Genomic DNA, 6374 nt, shown 5'->3' on the forward strand with positions numbered 1-6374 from the left:
TGTGCCGTGGCGGAGATCTTTGTGGGCTATACTCAGCCTTGTCTCAGGATGGTAAGTTGGTGGTTGACGATATCCCTCTAGTGGTGTGGGGGCTGTGCTTTGGCAAAGTGGGTGGGGTTATATCCTTCCTGTTTGGCCCTGTCCGGGGGTGTCCTCGGATGGGGCCACAGTGTCTCCTGTCCCCTCCTGTCTCAGCCTCCAGTATTTATGCTGCAGTAGTTTGTGTCGGGGGGCTAGGGTCAGTTTGTTATATCTGGAGTACTTCTCCTGTCCTAATTCGGTGTCCTGTGTGCGTTCTCTAATTCTCTCCTTCTTTCTCTCTCTCGGAGGACCTGAGCCCTAGGACCATGCCCCAGGACTACCTGACATGATGACTCCTTGCTGTCCCCAGTCCACCTGGCCATGCTGCTGCTCCAGTTTCAACTGACCTGAGCCCTAGGACCATGCCCCAGGACTACCTGACATGATGACTCCTTGCTGTCCCCAGTCCACCTGGCCATGCTGCTGCTCCAGTTTCAACTGTTCTGCCTTACTATTATTCGACCATGCTGGTCATTTATGAACATTTGAACATCTTGGCCATGTTCTGTTATAATCTCCACCCGGCACAGCCAGAAGAGGACGGGCCACCCCACATATGCTCTCTCTAATTCTCTCTTTCTTTCTTTCTCTCTCTCGGAGGACCTGAGCCCTAGGACCGTGCCCCAGGACTACCTGACATGATGACTCCTTGCTGTCCCCGATCCACTTGAATGTGCTGCTGCTCCAGTTTCAACTGTTCTGCCTTGTTATTATTCGACCATGCTGGTCATTTATGAACATTTGAACATCTTGGCCATGTTCTGTTATAATCTCCACCCGGCACAGCCAGAAGAGGACTGGCCACCCCACATAGCCTGGTTCCTCTCTAGGTTTCTTCCTAGGTTTTGGCCTTTCTAGGGAGTTTTTCCTAGCCACCGTGCTTCTACACCTGCATTGCTTGCTGTTTGGGGTTTTAGGCTGGGTTTCTGTACAGCACTTTGAGATATCAGCTGATGTACGAAGGGCTATATAAATACATTTGATTTGATTTAAACTAATTTATGCTATTGCTAGCAATCAAAAGGAAACTGACTGAAGAACTTAAACTTCCCAGCTTATGCTCTCCACATGGACCTTAGCTGTGAGGGCCGAGATGCCCGTGCATTGACCCTTTGTTTGCTACACAGTGCGTTCGGAAAGTATTCAGACCCCTTCCCTTTATACACATGTTGATACATTACAGCCTTATTCTCAAATTGATTAAATAAAAAACACAACACTCCATAATGACAAGACGAAAACTGAAAAGAAGAACATACCTTATTTACATACAGTACCAGTCAAAAGTTTGGACACATACAGTTGAAGTCAGAAGTAAACATACACTTAGGTTGGAGTCATCAAAACTCGTATTTCAACCACTCCACACATTTCTAGTTAACAAACTATAGTTTTGGTAAGTCGGTTAGGACATCTACTTTGTGCATGACACAAGTAATATTTCCAACAATTGTTTACAGACAGATTATTTAATTTATAATTCACTGTATCACAATTCCAGTGGGTCAGAAGTTTACATACACTAAATTGACTGTGCCTTTAAACAGCTTGGAAAATTCCAGAAGATGATGTCATGGCTTTAGAAGCTTCTGATAGGCTAATTGACATAATTTGAGTCAATTGGAGGTTTACCTGTGGATGTATTTCAAGGCCTACCTTCAAACTCCGTTCCTCTTTGCTTGACATCATGGGAAATCAAAATAAATCAGCCAAGACATCTGGTTCATGCTTGGTAGGAATTTCCAAACGCCTGAAGGTTCATCTGTACAAACAATAGTACGTAAGTATAAACACCATGGGACCACGCAGCCGTCATATCGCTCAGGAAGGAGACGCGTTCTGTCTCCTAGAGATGAACATACTTTGGTGCGAAAAGTGCAAATCTATCCCAGAACAGCATCAAAGGACCTTGTGAAGATGTTGGAGGAAACGGTACAAAAAGATCTATATCGACAGTAAAACGAGTCCTATATCGACATAACCTGAAAGGCCGCTCAACAAGGAAGAAGCCACTGCTCCAAAACCGCCATAAAAAGCAAGACTATGGTTTGCAACTGCACATGGGGACAAATATCGTACTTTTTGGAGAAATGTCCTCTGGTCTGGTGAAACAAAAATAGAACTGTTTGGCCATAATGACCATCGTTATGTTTGGAGGATAAAGGGGGATGCTTGCAAGCCGAAGAACACCATCCCAACCGTGAAGCTTGGGGGTGCTTTGCTGCAGGAGGGACTGGTGCACTTCACAAAATAGATGGCATCATGAGGGTGGGAAATTATGTGGATATATTGAAGTGACATCTCAAGACATCAATCAGGAAGTGAAAGCTTGGTCGTAAATGGGTCTTCCAAATGGACAATGACCCCAAGCATATGTCATGATGTTGGCCTGTGGACAAGGTTTATGACTCCCCCCATAAATACCTTTCTCCCTTTCCTCTCTTGACTCTACTGAAGGCCTCTTGAAAAGCCTTTGTTAAACATAGAGAGTCGGGGAACATCAAAAGGTGGGGGGAAAGTAACCATATTTCGGTAATCCAACCAGTTGAAAATATGCGTTGGTACTTAATGAATATGATGTCAGTTCGGTTGTCATCTGAGACATTCTTATTAATGATAGAATGACAAACTGTATCCTGGAAAGTCTACACATTATAGTTATCAGATTCACATGGAATTGTTGTGCAATATAAATGTATAAATATGAAACTATTTGTGAAAAGATTAAATTTAATTTTAGCTTCCAAATTAAATAATTGGGTTTTCATAAGGTTAAAGCTCTGCTCAATCAGTGGCCCGCCCCTGTGAAGAGACATTGGTTATAAACTATGAAACACACCCTTCTTTCCCTCCACTATATAAGCCCTTTACAAAAATATAACTTTTTGTTCCGGGTACATTAGAGCGACGGTCCGATGTCAGAAGGATTCAGATAATAACCTGTTCTGAGGACGACGGTCCCACGTTAAAAGTACTAACATGTCAACTACAGAGGTAAGCCAACCCCAGTGTGAACTTTGGTTGCGAATGGTATGAACTTTGAACTCTTATTCACTACAGAAGTGATACCTCCTAGCTGTTGAGTTAGCAGCGGCTGCTCTAAACGTAGGCTAGGAAAGGACGGACGACGGGTCCAGTCTAACACACAACGACGATACTGCAACGTATTCAGTTTACTACCAGAGACATTCTTCCAAGGACAGGAAGATCTCTGTTGGGCAGCACGACCAGCATCTACGACCAACCTACCGAAGCGTAAATATAGCATTTTCCTTTTCCAAATGGGCTGTAATTTAGAATGCATAAGATACTATATTTACGATAGCATAGCTTCTCCCTTTGTTCCTCAGTCTTCCCGCTCTTTCACTCAAACGCAACCCCCTTTCCTTTGTGTAACCAGCCGTCATGTCGGCTCCGTCCACCAGGAACGTTTTCTGTATGACATAATTTGCATTCTGTGTATATGTAATTCTGTGTGATTATTTAGGTATTCAGTAAATAAATAATTAAACCAAAGTTTGTATTGCTGATTCAACTTGTTAGCTAAGGTTCATGAAGATAACCAAGAATTTACAACTTTCAGATGAGACTGAAATAAGGTGACGATTAATATTGACTGATATTGATGTAAGATATTACTAGGTCTTTAAGAGTTTATTCGGAAGATAACAGCTCTATAAATATTATTTTGTGGTGCCCCGTCTTCCTAGTAATAATTACAGTTACAGGATTAGCTTAATCAGGTAATATTAATTACAGAGAAATGACATGCTATTCTATAAAATCATATCACTTAATCCGGCATAGCCAAAGACACAACACATATTTCCAAAGTTGTGGCAAAATGGCCTAAGGACAACAAAGTCAAGTTATTGGAGTGGCCATCACAAAGCCCTGACCTCAATCCTATAGAAAATTTGTGAGCAGAACTGAAAAAGCGTGTGCGAGCAAGGAGGCTCTGTCAGGAGGAAAGGGCCAAAATTCACCCAACTTATTTTGGGAAGCTTGTGGAAGGCTTCCCAACACGTTTGACCCATGTTAAACAATTTAAAGGCAATGCTACCAAATACTAATTGACTGTATGTAAACTTCTGACCCACTGGGAATATGATGAAAGAAATAGTGTTAAAGAAACAAAAATATAGTTTAGATTTTTCAAAGTAGCCACCCTTTGCCTTGATGACAGCTTTACACACTATTCTCTCTACCAGCTTCATAAGGTAGTCACCTGGAATGCATTTCAATTAAGTGTGCCTTGTGCATTTGAGCCAATCAGTTGTGGTGTGACAAGGTAGGGGTGGTATATTTTATTTAACGAGGGAAGTCAGTTAAAACCTCTTAGAGCTACCTCCCTACTTTTTTCAATTTCCGCCTGAAGACATACCCAAATCTAACTGCCTGGAGCTCAGGCACAGAACCAAGGATATGCATATTCTTGGTACCATTTGAAAGAAACCACTCTGAAGTTTGTGTAAATGTGAATTGAATGTAGGAGAATATAACACAATAGATCTGGTTTAGATAATACAATGAAAATAAAACATAATTTTATTTTATTGTTGTATCATCTTTAAAATGAACAAGATAAAACAAACATTCAGATAGGATGATGGGGAAATTTCTGTGAAAAACATAAGAGGGCAACAGTACTTGTGCAAAGTTTCAGAATGATAACTTCCAAAATGAGTGTGCTACATGACATTTATCATGAAGTCACCCAGGTGTCCCACACAAGTAGCCCAAATGTACCCAAGTGGCCAAATTGGTGAAGTTATACATTTCGAATGGAATAACTATATACAAAATACCAAAATGGTATTCTAACACCATTTACAAAATAACACTTTCAATATTTGGAAGACCCTCAGTCCTCTACACAATATTATGCTGCTGATGCCAGGTGCCATAGCACATCCATGCCTGCAGAAATACATTTGGGCAGATGAACACCACTTGTGACATTTTTAGACCGGTGGAAGTCTGTTCTATAGTCAAAATGTGAGATTTTTGCTTCCAACCGCCATGTCCTTTTCAGACGCAGAGTAGGTAAGCGGATGATCTCCACATGTGTGGTTCCCACCGTGAAGCAGGAAGAGATGTAATGGCGTGGGGTTGCTTGCTGGTGACACTGTCAGTGATTTATTTAGAATTCAAGGCACACTTGCATTCTGCAGCGGTACAACATCCCATCTGGTTTGTGATTAGTGGGACTATCATTTGTCTTTCAACAGGACAATGACCCAACTCACCTCCAGGTGGTGTAAGGGCTATTTGACCAAGGATGAGGGTGATGGAGTGCTGCATCAGATGACCTGGCCTCAACACCTGACCTCAACCCAACTGAGATGGTTTGGGATGAGTTGGACTGCGAGTGAAGGAAAAGCAGCCAACAAGTGCTCGGCATATGTGGGAACTCCTTCAAGGCTGTTGGAAAAGCATTCCAGGTGAAGCTGGTTGAGGTAATGCCAAGAGTATGCAAAGCTGTCAAAAGCAAAGGGTGGCTACTTTGAAGAATCTAAAAAATATATTTTGATTTATTTCACACTTGTTTTTGGTTACTGTGTGATTCAATATTTTATTTCATTATTATTCTACAATGTAGAAAATAGTCCAAATAAATATTTACCCTTGAATGAGTAGGTGTTTCCAAACGTTTTACTGGTACAGTACATCACCAGTGTCACGCCCTGGTCGAAGTAATGTATGTTTGTCTTCATTTATTTGGTCAGGCAAGGGTGTGACATGGGTTATTGTGGTGTGTTTTTGTCATGGGGTTTTTGTGGGATGTCGAGCATAGTCTATGGCTGCCTGAGGCGGTTCTCAATCAGAGTCAGGTGATTATCGTTGTCTCTGATTGGGAACCATATTTAGGCAGCCATATTCTTTGAGTATGTCGTGGGTGATTGTTCCTGTCTCTGTGTTTGTAGTCACCAGATAGGCTGTATAGGTTTTCACATTTCCGTTTGTTGTTTTTGTATTGTTCGTGTTTTTTCTTTATTAAAGATGTATCGAACTAACCACGCTGTATTTTGGTACGACTCTCCTTCAACGGAAGAAAGCCGTAACAACCAGTATATGTATTTATTATGGATCCAAAGCAGCAACTACTCTTCCTGGGGTCCAGCAAAATTAAGGCAGTTTATACATTTAAAAAAAAAACGTTACACTACATTCACAGATTTCCCAACACACTGTGTGCCCTCAGGCCCCTACTCCACCACTACTACATATCTACAGTACTAAATGTGTGTGTGTGTGTGTGTGTGTGTGTGTGTGTGTGTGTGTGTGTGTGT

The sequence above is a fragment of the Oncorhynchus keta genome, chromosome 37 (genome assembly GCF_023373465.1).
Source record: "Oncorhynchus keta strain PuntledgeMale-10-30-2019 chromosome 37, Oket_V2, whole genome shotgun sequence".
Taxonomy (NCBI): Eukaryota; Metazoa; Chordata; class Actinopteri; order Salmoniformes; family Salmonidae; genus Oncorhynchus; species Oncorhynchus keta.